The sequence below is a fragment of the Equus przewalskii genome, chromosome X (assembly GCF_037783145.1).
Source record: "Equus przewalskii isolate Varuska chromosome X, EquPr2, whole genome shotgun sequence".
NCBI classification, from domain to species: Eukaryota; Metazoa; Chordata; class Mammalia; order Perissodactyla; family Equidae; genus Equus; species Equus przewalskii.
Window position 1 is genome coordinate 39727530 of NC_091863.1, and position 11285 is coordinate 39738814.

At 45.9% G+C, this 11285-nt stretch overlaps 1 long non-coding RNA gene across 1 annotated transcript; it reads left to right on the plus strand.

Annotated features, from left to right (window-relative positions):
* The first annotated feature begins 5778 nt into the window (after positions 1–5778).
* Positions 5779–9886, plus strand: LOC139081097 (uncharacterized). The gene is made up of 2 exons (XR_011536069.1): positions 5779–6271; positions 8231–9886. It is a non-coding gene; the product is annotated as an uncharacterized lncRNA (long non-coding RNA).
* The last annotated feature ends 1399 nt before the right edge of the window (positions 9887–11285 follow it).

Sequence of the window (11285 nt, forward strand, 5' to 3'; positions counted from 1 at the left end):
TAAGAGGGGCAGCCAACACAGGCTTGGGCCTTAGGACAGACTGATGGAGAAAGTTACGTCTTAGCTGAGCCAGTAGGAATTGAGAGTTAGTGCACAGGACCAGTGCTGGGGGAAAAAAAAAAAAAAGGGATGAATGGGTAAAGAAGACATGGTGTATATACACAATGGAGTACTACTCAGCTATAGAAAAAAAATGATGAGAGGCCAGCCTGGTGCGCAGCAGTTAAGTTCACATGTTCCCCTTTGGCAGCCCAGGGTTCGCTGGTTTGGATCTTGGGTGCAGACATGGCACCACTTTGGCAAGCCATGCTGTGGCAGGCGTTCCACATATAAAAAGTAGAGGAAGATGGGCATGGATGTTAGCTCAGGGCCAGTCTTCCTCAGCAAAAATGAGGAGGATTGGCAGCAGATGTTAGCTCAGGGCTAATCTTCCTCAAAAAAAAAAAAAGATGAAATCTTGCCATTTGTGACAATATGGATGGACCTTGAGGGTATTATGCTAAGCGAAATAAGTCAGAGGGAGAAAGTCAAATATCATATCACCTCATGCATAAGTAGAAGAGAAAAACAACAACAGCAACAACCTAACACATAGATACACAAATTAGATTGGTGGTTACCAGAGGGGAAGGAGGGAGGGAGCAGAGTAAAAGGGGTGATTAGGCACATGTGTGCGGTGATGGATGGTAATTAGTCTTTGGGTGGTGAACATGATGTAATCTACACAGAAATCAAAATATAATGATGTACACCTGAGATTTATACAATGTTATAAACCAATGTTACTGCAATAAAAAAAGAATCGGACAATAGATACATTTAACCAACTGTAAATATTATATACTGCTTATGAAGAGACTTTACTCTCTGAACTCAATGATAGTCAATAACCCTCAATAAAGTATAAAGATTATTGCTTTTTTTAAAAAAGCTCTTACTTATGAGATTAATTGTAAAGAGATAAAAAAAAATGGTATATCCCTACAATGAAATACTATGTAGTCATGGAAAACTAAATTTTAAGAGAATAATTAGTGGTGTGGAAAATGTTCACGATATATTTGTAAAATGAAGAAAAACAGATTTTAAGGTATATGTGAGTATAATCATATGTGATTATTAACATTGTGTGGGAATTATGCTGAGTGAAAGAAGCGAGGCACGAAAGAGTACATACTGTATGATTCCATATGCATAAAACTCTAGAAACAACAAATCTAACCTATAGTGACATAAAGCAGGTCAGTGGTTGCCTGAGCCAGAGGATGGAGCTGGAGACAGATTGGAAAGGACAGAGACACAAGGCAACTTTTTGAAGTGATGGGAATGCTCTGTTTCTTGGTTGTGATGGTTACATAAGCGAATAAATTTCAACACTGGAAATCGGTACATTTTATTGTCTGGAAATAATACTTCAATTAAAAATACAGAGAGAAAAAATATTTGTTGAATGAATGAATTTTGATGAGGCGGATCTAACGCAGTCTATAAGCTTTACAGGTGTTCCTCTCCTGTCTAAGGTCGAATCCTGAACTCTTGTGTGATAACCCCACTGAATTATGTTAGAAGAATAATTGGGTATTGAGGGTGGGGGTGTCACCTACTAAATCTCTTCCATCACTCCACGATATTAGGCTTATCCCCTTGAGGCCCCTGACCACTACACGGCACCATGATCCACACAAACACGCACACCCCTGTCTGAGTGTGAGCATGCATGTGAAGTCTGTATACACGTTTGTCTGTCTGAAGATAGGCCGTATAAGTGTCGTGTGACTGTCAGGAGCCTTTCAGCTCGTTAGCCGAGTTTCTGGAGCTCTCTCAGCGTTGTGGCTCAGCTTTCCACTTTGCAGAGCAGAGTGGCGATGTATTTCGGTTTCCTATTTCAGTGAAGGTTTAGAAGGATTACTGTGACATCACTTTTCTGAATGAAAAATGCCACTTGCCCTCAAGGGATGACTTCGAGGAAACTAAAGACTGGAAGTTGAGAGTTAATATTGCAAGGCAGTATTGTTAACATGTAAGCTTTTATGTTGATCAAAACCAAACCTACTCACTGTGTGATCAAAATATGAAGTGGGAAGCCCTACCTTGAAATTCAGTGCTCACTTGGGCAGGGAAGTAAAAGACCTTTTTCCTAACGCTGTGTTAGAGAATGTTTTTGATAGTCTTCAGCAGAAGTCATCCGTCCTTGTGCAAGGAGGACTTTCCTTCACCCACTGCCAACAAGCTGCCAATGGAGATTACCATGTATTTTAACACTATGGATTTGGCTTGAAATCAAGTGAAAATTCCAACTACTCTTTGGCAGTGGAAAAAATTCTGTAATAGACTGAGCAAACATTAAAATAGGCAATTTTAACTGTCTTCTCTCTCTAGATCTTGAAGGATGCTGTTTCTACATTTGAAATTATACAGCATCTTCAACTTGGTTATTCAGACTAATAACTAAGTATTCAAATTACATACCATCACTTGCCCATAACATACTTTACAGTGACGCTTCTTTGGTGAAAGCTCACAATTGCTTTAAAAAAACCAGCTTGTTTTATGTTTGGAATTTCCTGTAGTTATCACCACAATTTCAAAGAAAGCAAAGGCTACTGACTCCCAATCTGAGGAAGGAGAATTGAAGTGGACAAGTGTTGAATGTTACAACTGGGCTCCTGGCCCTGGGGCTGGAGCATCTTCTCCACCTCCCTGTGGGAGTTCTCTGGCCTACCAACAAGGATTGGGCCTTTGGCTGCCAAAACGAAGTTTGTCCTTTAGGAATATTGTCAGGTTCACTCAGCCCTGGGAGAGAAGAATGCTGTGTCAGCTTAGTTACTGTTGCAAAGAAAACACTGTAAAACTTAGTGGCTTTGAATTACAACAGTGCATCTGCTCAGGATCTCTGGGTAGGCAATGCGAGCTGGCATCAGCCGGTGGCTCCTCTCTTGGATTTCCCTTGCTCAGTCAGATGGCCACAATCAAGTGGAGGGAGGTGGGCTGGAAGGTCCGATAGCCTTGCTCACAAGTCTGGCAGTTGGTGCTGGCTGTCAGTCAGGGTATCTTGGTTCTCTGCCACGCCCTCTCTCATGCTCCAGCACAGCAGACCGGCTTCCTCACATGGAGGGCCCAGGGCAGCGCTCCACTGGGACCAAGGCAGAAGCTGCAAGGCCTCTTGAGGGCTGGGCTCTGGATCTCACATAACGGCACTGCCGCTGCATTCTGTTTGGTCAAAGCAAGTCAGAAGGCCAGCCCAGGTTCACGAGGTGAGGAAATAGACTCCACTTCTGGATAGGGGAGCTGCAAAGTCACTTTGCTAAGGGGTATGACTATAGATACGGGAGGAATGTTTGTGCCCATCTGTATCAATCTGCTCCGGCTGCCATAACAGAATACCACAGACGGGTGGCCTAAACCACAGAAGTTTATTTCCCACACTTCTGGAGGCTGGAAGTCCAAGATCAAGGTGTTGTAGGGTTGGTTTCTCCTGAGGCCTCTCTCCCTGGCTTGCACATGGCTGCCTTCCCCCGGTGTCCTCACATGGCCTTTTCCCTGTGTGCATGCTCTCTGGCGTCTCTTCCTTTTTTTATAAGGACACCAGACCTATTGGATTAGGTCCCCACCCTTATGACCTCATTTAACCTTAATTATCTCTGTAAAGGCCCCATCTCCAAATACAGACACATTAGAAGTGAGGGCTTCAACCTATGAATTTTGGAGGGACACAGTTCTGTGCTTAACATCATCTTTGCAATCTACCCAAACGCATTTAGTTATAAACCCCTTACAAGATATTTTACTCCATTTACTTGTTTGATTTCCGTACATGGTTAATTTCTTCTGGGAAAATAAATCTATGGGATGAGGCCCAGAAGCTGTCTGGCCACTAACTGCACTGTAGCCTGGCATCTATTTTTACTCTTTGTGAAACCCAAACCAGTAGGGCGCTCGGGGTATCGCGAGCAGATCCGCGGAGCCTTATGGAGGGAGTAGAGATTCTGTTTGGTACCTGGCCTCACTCATTGCCAAATACCCTGCCCCGCTATAATTCTTCTATAATTCACATTTTACATAAGGATGTCATCTATCTTTGACAAGACGATTACTAATTAATCAGAAAAAAACCCTTTGAAAGGATGAATTGTTTTAAATCCCCGCGCCTTGTCATTTCCCAGGCCTGGCCACCCTGCCTTGCCCCACTGTGTTGCTTGCCCCATACCCAGTCACCTGAATAATTTTAAACAATGGCAAAATAGCTTTTAGTCAGAAATCAAAGGAAATCAAAAAGTGAAAAAAGTCTTTAAAAGATTTTGCTTCGATTTTAAAAGACCATCATTGGCAACAAGTAAATTTTTAAGGCTTCCTGACCAACTTATGGCACTCACGCAAGCTATACTAGCACTATGCATATGCACATATTTATCACTCAATTTTCTGAAAACTCCATTGATCTTAAGATTATATAAAACACTCTTTGTGCTTTCTTATAGTCGCCAAACTTAGCCAATGGTGGGGGAGGGAAAAAGACGACTCTTTTTCTCTTCAAGTTGCCTGTAATCAAGGTCTAAATGAAATCTGTCTAATTTAAAGGACTACGGACATACAATGCAAGCTATATTTATTAGAGGCTTTTTAAAAGCATCTTACTTTATTCAAATAGGCTCATTCTTTTATTCATAAATTAAAGATTTTCTTTTGTTTGGGGTGTATTTCTGTAAAAGAGAAACAGCTTATTGCACGTTGGTTATACCATACTATAACCATCAGGGCAAGAGCCCAAACAGAAACAAGGCACCCCTCACCAACGACGGCCCCTGAGGGGAGACAGTAAACTGAAGTACATACGTTACAAACCCAGCCACCATCAGAAACATTGAGGGACGACAAAGTGCCCACACTTTAACTGAACCTTTGGTTTGCTCTACCCAGTACCCCAAACGCCCATACACACAGTTAAAATGACGATCTTTGTAGGATCAGACTGATACAAAGGCCACCTTGTGTTTCCAGCGGTGGAGGCAGTGCTGGGCATGGACTTGGCGTTTCCAAACGAATTTAGGGCAATTTGCCCCACCTGGTGAAAGCAGCGGGCTCAGGGCTCAGGCTTCCCCAAACTGGGGGCACCACGTTAAGTTATTAATAGTCCCCTCCCTTTCAGCACGTGACTGACCCAGGGCAGTGAACTGTGGCTCCAAAGCTCCCCCCATCATCAATATCCATATTCCTATGAATCATGTATTTGTTTACAGATATTTATATATATATCTTATAATGTATGTAGGATATACTTTTAATTTACATATATATAATGTAAAAATTGCAAACTTTAAAGTAGGTAACTGGCTATGTCACCTACGATGTATATTAAACAACACATGTCAATCGCAGCAATGCTGTCGCGTCTGACCAGGCCTAATGCTCCAACACCATCTCTTTGCGCGTCAAAAACTGGGGAAAGTCGTCTCTTAAACACACCACTGGGCGCAGGCACGAAACCCCCCCTGGGTTTGTTACAGTTTACGTTTGGATCGCCCAGCGCACCAGGCACCCCACCCAGGTGTGTGGTCTCACTAACCCCGGCAGTAAGCACCACCTCCGGCCCCTTCCACCAGGGAGCAACCGGACCCTCTGAGGCGGTACTCGAACCCACCACCCGAAGTCCCCACAGCCCTGCTTGAGCGGCCGGGACTCACTGGTCTGGCGTCCACTGCGCATGCCCTGAACCCGTGACCAATGGGGGCCCGGCGCGCGGGAGCGGAGGCGGGGCTACGTTATTCTCCGAGGCCCGGGTGGCGTCAAAGAATAGCGAGGACGAGAACTCGGCATCGACCAATCCGAGCCCGCGGCGGTCCTGAGCCCGCGCCGGCTGCGGCGCCTTGCGAGCTGCTTTGAAATTAAGGAATCGAGGGGGAGAGTGGCTAAGATGGCGGCTGTGAGAGAGGCCAGGCGCGCGGGCAGAGAGTGAGGTCCGCCCGAGGCGGTGGGAGCCGGGAGGACGGGACTGGGATCTTGGGACAGGCAGGATTGCGACATTCTCCTCTCCAGTAGGGGATGAGGCAGCCGTCATATTCCTCCCCCACAAATAAAGTGGTATGTTGCAAGATGGCCGCCCCCTCCGCAGTGGTACCATCCTGGGCGGACTGTTCCATTTTGTGTTCCTCCCCACGGCCGCTGTGGTCCGTTCCAGGCTGTGGCGTCAACACGCCTGGGCTCACACAGTCAAGGGGGTGGGCTGCGCTTGGGACAGACAGACCGGAAAGTGGATGCTCCTAGTGTCACACGGGTTTGGACACTCATGGGCTCACACACGTTGGGGAGTGGACACCCCTATGGTCACACATATTTGGGTGTGGACACTTCTGGTGTCACAGACTAGGGAATGGACGCTTGGGATCACATAGATTGCAGTGCAGGGAGGTAGGGAGCAGCCATCTAGGGAGAGTTGTTGGTGACTTTGAGGGTGTGGGCAGTGTAGGGAGTAGGAAGGGACCTTTAGCTCCCCGGCTGGTCCGAGGTTAGGAGCCAGAAACCTCGGAGGAGAGAGGGCTGACTGGCACAGGGTTTTCCTGTGCAGGTAGGGGGAGTAGAGTGGGAAACGGAGGAGGGTGGGACCTCCGAGGTTGGCAGGGAGGGCTCCAGGAACATGTCACGACCCTGGAACAGTCTGGCTGGGCCCAGAGAATGGATCTCTGAGGTGGGCTTTGCAGCAGGAGAAGGTAGAGAAAGGGCTGTGGGAAGGTGATAATGTGTTCTGGGTCTCTGACCATCCACCAGTGGTGGTGGGACCTGAGAGTCTGATGGAGGAGGCTGAGGAGAGGATTGGGGTGGGGCTAGGGAGAATGCTAGGCTGAAGGGATGATAGTTCATTTGTCTAAGTTACTCAGCTCTTTCATAAAGACAATAACAACAATAATGCATGATTATAATGTGTTCAGCTCTGTCCTGATCACTTTACATGAATTATCTCATTTAGTCTTCACAACAAACTTAACTGCTATTATTATCTTTATGGGTGAGAGAACTGGGCACTGAGAGGTTCCCAGACTTTAAACAGCTGGTGAGTGCCAGAGCCAGAACCAGAGCCAGGCGGTAGAGCTTGAGAACCTGTGGTTCTAAGCGCTGAGCCATTCTTCCCTTTAGAGGTGTCTCTGCTTTTCTGTGCGCACGCACCCTGTCCTCACTCCACCTCGCCAGGACTAGAAATCGGCCCCTCTCCCGAGGGCCCTGAAGCACCCATTTGCCGGGAGCATGGGTGAACAGTGCGGACACCTCCATGGCGCGGCTGGCCCCTGCACACTCTGCGTTGTTCTTCTCCCCCTTTCCCCAAGCAGAGAGGACGGGGGAGCCTTCCGGGAAGAGGACAGTGAATCACGGCAGAGATATCTAACTGTACAAGGATTATTCAGCAAATATTGATTGAGTTTCTGCCTGCAGGGTCCTGGTAGGGTGGTGGGGATATGGCAATGTACAAGACAGACAAAGGTCCTGTTCCTGCCCGCCCTGGGGGTGTGTTCTGGGAATTGCTGGTAGGCAGACTGGTTGTCACAATGACGGGGGTACTTTGGCATTGAAGGGGCAGGGGCCCGGAATGCTGGGGGACAGCCCCACACTACCAAGACTCCTACAGTCCACAAATGTCATTCCAGGATGGTGAAAGGAGGCCTCCCTAAATGTTTCTTGTTAAAAGGGAGCACTGGGTGAGAGGGGCAGGAACTGCTGTTTCCTTAGGTCGGGCCTATCCCCAGGAAGCTCCCCTCAGTCAGGGGTATAGAAGACTATGAGGGGCAGGAAAGTAAGGAGAGGAGAAGGATGGCGTGGCAATGGGAATGCCCCATTGTCTTGGCCTCGGTTTGGTCTTAGAGGACAGAAGTACCCCATGCCTGTGTCTCCTCCATGGACTCAATCTGGTGGTGGTGACGTCTTATTACCTCCTCAGGTGACTGGGATTTGTAGGCAATATCCTCTCAAGATAATGCAGATAAGCACAAGATAGAAACAGGAAATGGTTGTCCATCTGGTGACCCCTGGGGAGGTGGCAGGGGGAGGTGATGGGGGAGCATGAGGTGGGTGTAAGTTATTGGGTGTGTCCTGGTTCCTGGGGGTTCTGCGGTATTCACTGGATTACTAAGAAGTAAGTTAGAACTCCGGCTCCCAGCTGTGGTTCACTGATTGTATTCGACACACTCTCCTGCTGAGGACAATCACAAAAGCTGGATTAAGGTTTTTGATCTTGTTTTTAAAGCTACTTGAAGGCCCAGGAGAGCAAATTACCTTTGAGGTCATCGCCTCACCAAATACTGTCATCCAGTGCAGAAGAGCAAGAGTTGATGGGACCACATGAAAGTAAAGGAAATGAGCACCAAATTATTAATGCAGGTCCACAGAGTGATTCAGTAATCTGAATAATATGCAACTTGATATTAAAGTGATTAATAAATCACTATATTCCACAGTGAGGAAACTCATTCTCTTAGGGACTAAAATCACAAAAATCTACTTTAGGTTCTTTTTTTAGAGAAAAACAGAAATTTTAAACCTGTCTGCTACTCAGAAGTAAGAACAGAAAATATGCAACTTTTAAATGTTAGTTTAAAAAACAGCCAATGTATATGGACAGCTAATCTTCGACAAAGGAGCTGAGGGCCTACAATGGAGAAAAGAAAGTCTGTTCAACAAATGGTGCTGGGAAAACTGGACAGCCACATGTAAAAGAATGAAAATTAACCATTCTTTTTCACCATTCACAAAAATAGACTCCAAATGGATCAAAGACCTAAAGATTAGGCCTGAAACAATAAGTCTTCTAGAAGAGAATATAGGCAGTACATTCTTCGACATCAGTTTCAAAAGAATCTTTTCAGACACTGTAACTCCTCAGATGAGGGGAACAATAGAAAGAGTAAACAAATGGGACTTCATCAGACTAAAGAGCTTCTTCAAGGCAAGGGAAAACAGGATTGAAACAAAAAAACAGCCTGCTAATTGGGAAAAAATATTTACAAGTTATTTATCCGACAAAGGGTAAATCTCCATAATATATAAAGAACTCACACAGCTTAACAACAAAAAATCAAACAACCCGATCAAAAAATGGGCAGGGGACATGAACAGACATTTCTCCAAAGAAGGTATAAGGATGGCCAATAGACACATGAAAAGATGCTCATCGTCACTAATCATCAGGGAAATGCAAACCAAAACTACACTAAGATATCAGCTTACACCTGTTAGAATGGCAAAAGTATCCAAAACAAAAAGTGACAACTGTTGGAGAGGTTGTGGAGAAAAAGGAACCCTCATACACTGTCGGTGGGAATGCAAACTGGTGCAGCCACTATGGAAAACGGTATGGAGATTTCTCAAAAAGTTAAAAATAGAAATACCTTGTGACCCAGCCATCCCACTACTGGGTATCTATCCTAAGAACCTGAAATCAGCAATTCCAAAAGTCCCATGCACCCCTATGTTCATCGCAGCATTATTAACAATAGCCAAGATGTGGAACCAACCTAAGTGCCCAGCAACTGACTATTGGATAAAGAAGATATGGTGTATATATATATATACACAATGGAATACTACTCAGCCATAAAAAAGGACAAAATTGTCCCATTCACAACAACATGGACAGACCTTGAGGGTATTATGTTAAGTGAAATAAGCCAGACAGAGAAAGACGAACTCTGTATGACTCCACTCATAGGTGGAAGTTAGCATATAGACAAAGAGAACTGATCGGTGGTTACCAGGGGAAGGGGGGGTGGGGGGAGGGCACAAAGGGTGAAGTGGTGTACCCACAACATGACTAACAGTAATGTACAACTGAAATCTCACAAGGTTGTAAACTATCATAATCTTAATAAAAAAAATACATGTTAAATAAAAACAGCCAATGTAACAGAGTTTTAAGGTCTCTGATGTAGACTTCAAGGGGGACAGATCTAGGGGCAGAGAGAGAAGGAGTAGGAAGGTGGAGGACAAAAGACATAGAGAGGGGGCAGAATAATTGTATCTTGGCCCCATGAGGCACTTAACAGTTTAGGAACAGATTCTCACGGAACTGGCCTCAGTTCCACCACTCGCAAGCTGTGTGATCTCCCGCGAGTTAGTTAAGCCTCTCTGGGCCTTGCCTTCCCTATTAGTAAAATGGGGATAACAGGAGTGCCTATCTCATGGGGTCGTCTGTGATTGTAAAATGAGTTCATAGATGTAAGGCACTTAGAAAAAGCTCAGAAAACACTAAATCAAATTAGACATGAATCCCTCATTCATTCCTTCAATAAATGTTTATTGAGCCTGTAGTTTGTGTCAGATACTGGAGATGCGCTTGGCCCACAGCGAGAGCGCAGTGAGCAGTGTTAGCATGAAGGAGGCAATGGCCTTTTAAGGAAAAGCCAGGGCTTGCCCTAATGACCAGGCTGGAAGGCTTGGAGGTATGAAATCGCTTGGTGAGCTGGGGCGCCATCAGCTAAGCTGTGAGGGAGGATGCGGGGAGGGAGGCTGGAACGGCCACATCAGAAGGGGCTTTGAGCCCAGGCTTAGGAGAGAAGCTTTGAGCCTGTGGGTGTAGGAGCTGCACAGGTTTCCAGGCAGGACTGTGGGTCCCACCCTGAGATGTGCTGTTTCTTGTCAGGTACCTGGGAATGTCAGTCATACTCCAGACCTGTTTTTGTGCCTGTATGTGTGCCTGAGAGCTTCGTGTCCCCAAACAGGAAACTGAGGCCCAGGGAGGAGTGAGGACTGAGCTAGCATTCACTTGGGGGAAACAGTCTGGCGTTAACTGGTAAAGTTGGAGATATGCAAAGCCCACGACTCCCTAGTCCCCTCCGGAGAGTATGCATGCCTCTGCGGCCCAGGAGATGTGTACGGGAGCCAACACAGTGCTGTTGCTCCCAACAGCAAAAGCCAGAAACAGCTCAGATATCTGTCAACAGGAGAATATGAATAAAAATTGTACAGCCACACAATAGAATACTATATAGCAGTGAAAATGAACAGCTAATGCTATAAGCAAATATGTATCTTAGTAATAGAGAGAAGGAGTGGAGCATAGTCATGAAAAGTGTGCACCTTGGACCCAGGCTGCCTGATGTGCAATCCAGGCTCTACCACTTGCTTGCTGGGAGCTACTGGGAAATTATTTAACTACTCTGTGCCTCTGTCAAATGGACCCGGCAATAGTGTGCACACCACAGGCTGTTGCGAGGATTGAAATGAGTCAGTATTTACAAAGAGGTCAGAACGGTGCCTGCCCGACACATTCAGTGGTACATGAATGTTTGTTAGATAAAAATAGA